This window comes from Lynx canadensis, chromosome X (genome assembly GCF_007474595.2).
Source record: "Lynx canadensis isolate LIC74 chromosome X, mLynCan4.pri.v2, whole genome shotgun sequence".
NCBI classification, from domain to species: Eukaryota; Metazoa; Chordata; class Mammalia; order Carnivora; family Felidae; genus Lynx; species Lynx canadensis.
Window position 1 is genome coordinate 112,006,237 of NC_044321.2, and position 5,479 is coordinate 112,011,715.

The 5,479-nt window shown below is 35.6% G+C and overlaps 1 non-coding gene across 1 annotated transcript; it reads left to right on the top strand.

The window, feature by feature from the left end:
- Positions 1-3,481: 3,481 nt before the first annotated feature.
- TRNAK-CUU lies at positions 3,482-3,554 on the top strand. The gene has a single exon. It is a non-coding gene; the product is annotated as a tRNA-Lys (tRNA).
- The last annotated feature ends 1,925 nt before the right edge of the window (positions 3,555-5,479 follow it).

Here is a 5,479-nt window from a genome sequence, read left to right on the forward strand (position 1 = left end):
CAACAATGCGGATGGAACTGGAGGGCATTATGTTGAGTGAAATAAGTCACAGAAAGACAGATATCATATGATTTCACTTATATGTAGAATTTGAGAAACTTGACAGGAGACCATAGGGAAAGGGAAGGAAAAATAAGATACAGAGAGGGAGGCAAAGACCCTCATGTATAGAACAAACTGAGGGCTGATGGGGGGTTTGGGGAGGAGAAATGGGTGATGGGCATTGGGGATGGCACTGGGTATTGTATGTAAGTGATGAATCACGGGAATCTACTCCTGAAGCCAAGACTATACTGTATGTTAGCTAACTTGACAATAAAAATAAATAAATAAATAAATAAATAAATAAATAAATCGATTTAAAAAAAAAAGATTCATTTTGTAATCTGTAGAGCGATCAGCGGAAAACTAACAGAGGTAAAATTTTAAAGTCAACAAGGAAATTAAAATGGAATCCTAAAAATATTCAATTGACCTCCCAAAATAAAGAAAGGAGAAATATATGGGGGAAAAGATAGGAGACAAATAGAAAACAAAAAAGCAGAATAATAGACCTAAGTCCAAATAGATAAATAATTACACTAAATCAGCCATCTTAACACATTAAATGCAAATGGTTTAAACCTACCAAATAATAGTCAGAGGTAGACAAATTATATAAAAAAGCAAGATTGCACTACCTGCTATCTAAAAGAAACCTACTTTGAACATAAAGACAGTTTAGTTAAAAGTCAAATGATGGAACAAGATAGACCACACAAACACTAATTAAAAGAAAGATGGAGGGGCGCCTGGGTGGCGCAGTCGGTTAAGCGTCCGACTTCAGCCAGGTCACGATCTCGCAGTCCGGGAGTTCGAGCCCCGCGTCAGGCTCTGGGCGGATGGCTCGGAGCCTGGAGCCTGTTTCCGATTCTGTGTCTCCCTCTCTCTCTGCCCCTCCCCCGTTCATGCTCTGTCTCTCTCTGTCCCAAAAATAAATAAAAAAACGTTGAAAAAAAATTAAAAAAAAAAAAAAAGAAAGATGGAGTATCCATATCAATATCAATATCCATATCAGTAGAGCAGGTTTGGGGAAAAAGGAATATTATCACCAAAGGTAAAATAAGGAGATCACATAAAATAAAGGGGCCAATTCATTGGAAATATAAAGTGATCCTAAATATGTATGCCACCAATAACAGAGTTTCAAACTATGTGAGGAAAAACTAATAGAACTGAAAGAAGTAGGGGCACCTGCGTGGCTCAGTTAAGCCTCTGACTTTGGCTCAAGTCATGATCTCATGGTTTGTGAGTTCGAGCCCTGCATCGGGCTCTGTGCTGACAGCTCAGGGCTTGGAGCCTGCTTCAGATTCTACATCTCTCAGTCTGTCTGTCTGTCTGTCTCTCTCTCTCTCTGCCCCTCCCCAGGTCGTTCTCTTTCTCTCTCTCTCTCTCAAAAATAAATAAATAAACTTTAAAAAAAAGTGAAAGAAGTAAATGCCTACAACTCTATTTGGACATTTCAACACCAAACTCTCAATCGTTACAAAATAATTAGACAAAAATCAGTAAAAATATGAAATGCTTGAACAATACTGTCAATTAACTTGACTTAATCAACACTTATAGAATGTTCCACCCCAAAATAACAGAATATTCTCTTCAAGAGCACTTGGAACATTAACCATAAGGAGCCAAAAACTAAGTCTAAATAAATTTTGAATGATTGACCTGATACAAAGAATATTCTCTAGGGGCGCCTGGGTGGCTCAGTCGGTTAAGCGGGCGACTTCGGCTCAGGTCATGATCTCACAGTCCGTGAGTGCGAGCCCCACGTCGGGTTCTGTGCTGACAGCTCAGAGCCTGGAGCCTGTTTCGGATTCTGTGTCTCCCTCTCTCTGACCCTCCCCTGTTCATGCTCTGTCTCTCCCTGTCTCAAAAATAAATAAAATGTTAAAAAAAAATTAAAAAAAAAAGAATATTCTCTAACCACAATAAAATTTTAATTAGAAGTCAGTACCAGAAAAATATTGGAAAATCTCCAACTATCTGACAATTAAACAAACACTTCTAAATATGGATCCATATGACTCCATGGATCAATGATCAAGGGGAAATATTTAAAAACATTTTGAACTGACATAACCAAATACACAGAACATCAAAATTTGTGTGATCCAACTAAAGCAGTGCTTAGGGGCGCTTGGGTGGCTCAGGCAGTTAAGCTTCCAACTTCCGCTCAGGTCATGATCTCACGGTACGTGGGTTCAAGCCCTGCGTCAGGCTCTCTGCTGTCAGTACAGCGTCTGCTTGGGATCCTTTGTCCCCTTCTCTCTCTGCCCCTCCCCCACTACACGTGCTCACGCTCCTGTGCTCCCTCACTCTCTCTCTCAAAAATAAACATTTTTAAGTAAATAAATAAATAATAAAAATAAAGCAGTGCTCAGAAAGAAATTTCATGCATTGAATGCTTATATTGGGGAAAAATAAGCTCCTATCAATGCTCTAAAATCCTACCTTAAAAAACTAAAAAAAAAAAAAAAAAAAGCAAATTTAAGCCAAAGTAAGGATATCATAAAGCAGAAATCAATTACACAGAAAAAAAATACAGAAAAATCAATAAAAACCTGGTTTTTTGAAAATGTAAGGAAAAAGAAAAACAACCCACAAAATATCAATATCAGGAATAAGAGAGGGGACGTCAATATAGATACTACAATCATTAAAAGGATAAACAAAGATTTTCCAAACTTAACAACTCAAAATTAATAAAGTTCTTGAAATGCAAAAGTATCAAAGCTTACCCAAGAAGCAATATATTATTTGAATATCATCCCTGTATCTATCAAAAATTGAGTGGAGCTTTCCCAAAAAGAAAATTTTAGGTCCTGATGGCTTCACTAGTGAATTCTAACAATTAAGGAAGAAAAATACACCATTTCTCATCACTCTCTTCTCAAAAATCTGAGAGGCATACCCTTCTCAATTCAATGAGGTCAGTGTTATTCTGATACAAAAACCAGCCAAAACATTTCAAGGAAAGAAAGCTATGTTTTAATTTCCTTCATAAAAACAGAAACACAAATTTTGTAAGTAAATATTATCGAAGATAATTCAGTAAAGATTATACAGTAATCTATACAGTAAAGGATAATACATCAGGACCATCTGGGGCTTATCCCATGAATGCAAAGTTGGATTACCATTTAAAAATCAATCAATGAATGACGGTGGCTCAGTTGTTAAGCACCTGATTTCAGCTCAGGTCATGATCTCATGGTTTATGAGTCTGAGTCTCACATTGGGTGAGCTGGAGCCCTGCTTCCAGTGAGCTCCTGCCTTGGTTCATGGAAACACAAGCCCCACTTCAAGTGAACCCTGCTTCTTCTCTCTCCCTCCCTCTCTTTCTCTCTCTCTGCCCCTTGCTCACTTGTTCCCGCACATGCTCGCGTGTGCACACACTCTCTCTCTCAAAAAAAAAAAAAAAAATCAATGTCAGGGCACCTGTCTGGCTCAGTTGGTAGAGCATGTGACTCTTGATCTCGGGATTGTGGGTTCGAGCCCCATGGTGGGTGAAGAGATTATTTAAAAATAAATAAAAACCAATCAGTGTTAACAAACATTAACTGGATAAAAATTAAAAAAAATACCTCAATAAAAGAAAATGTGAATAAGAAATCATAAGGGAAAGAAAATACATTTACAGGATTGTACTATATTTATCAAAAAAAGAAGTCCTTCTATAAACGGACCTGTGCAGTTCAAACCCATGTTGTTCAAGAGTCAACTATAACTTTCTCCAATTGAATATAAGTAATATTGATTAGTATCTTATTAATATCCATAAAAAATGAAGCATTATTAAAGTCTATATATATGTAAAGAGGATTGGGAACTACTCATAAAAATGTTGCTCATATGCTCAAATCTCAATTATGCAAATACTTAGTTTAAATGTTCATGGTAGTTGACCCTTAGGTCTGATTATAGGCATTCATTCTCATGTTTATTAAACATTTTTCTCTTGCATTGATTAGACATTTTCTATATTCAAATGTAGGAATTAATATTAATGTGGGTATGTAACTATATCCTTAGAATTTAAAATAAATCAATATTTGGCTATTATAGTATAGCTAATAGAGATGCTGTGGGGTTTTTTTTATCCTTTAGTGTTACTTTCCCTTAAAAGAGAATGATAGTATTCAATACTTGAAAAGAAACAGTTAATTGCTTCTCACAAAGTTCGGAACCAAAGTATAGTATACAAGATCCGTTAGTATTTCACTTTGCTTGCAGATTATTCTGCCCTCAGATACCTCTTAATTGCTTCCTCGTTCCCTTTTGGTCGTTACGCAAAGCTCAGCTTTTCAGGAAGGGTTTCCAGGTCATTCTAAAATTTCACGCCTATCTCCATTTCCATAGCTTATTTTCCTCTTTATTGATATATTTTTTAACAGATCATGACATTTACCTACATACGTTGTTTATTGTCTCCCTCCTCCTCTAAAATGTAATTGTGACAAAGGTTAATGGTTGTTGTTTTGTTTACTTTAGATATTCTTTTTGTTATTTCCTGCAACATCCAACGCAGAGTATCTAACTCAAAAGTATTTGCCGAATGGATGAACAGTTGAAATAATAAATAAATATATGAGTGAAATTGAATGTAATTCAAGCAAACATGAGATAAGCTTCTCACCTAGTTCTTATAAAGTTTAACTAATTTTTTGTCTAATGGAACTATAATAATATGCAACATTACAAACAACACCAGTAACTTATTTTATAAAAATTCAAATTATGTTTTTTCTGAAATATTGGACTATCCTATTATATTATAATACAAATAAATTGACTATACAAATAAAAAAATATATACTTCAATAAATGCAGAAAGTATCTTGGCAAAATTAAACACCCTTTCATAATAAAAACACCCAGAAAAGTAGGAGTAGAAGGGCACTTCCTTGATCTTATCAAGTTTATCTTCAAAGAAACTACAGCTAATATTATACCCTGTCTTCACTAATAAGGCAAGGGTATCCATTCTTGCCATTTTTATTGTAGTAGATGATCTAATACAGCAAGGAAAAAAAAGATAATAAAGATTGGAAAGGAAGAAATTAATCTTTGTTATTTGCAATTGCCATTATTGCTTATATAGACAATTATAAAGAATTTCTAAAACAATTACTAGAACTAATAAAGCATTCAGGATATGATATCAATATACAAAATCCGTTAAATACATACATATATATATTTGTTGTTCTTTGTTTTTATTTATTTTTGAGAGAAAGAGAGAGAGAGAGACAGAGCACGAACAGAGGAGGGGCAGAGAGAGACACAGAGACACAGAATCCGAAGCAGACTCTAGGCTCTAAGCTGTCAGCACAGAGCCTTATGCGGGGCTTGAATTCACAGACCGCGAGATCATGACCTGAGCTGAAGTCAGATGCTTAACCGACTGAGCCACCCAGGTGCCCGTCAATTATAT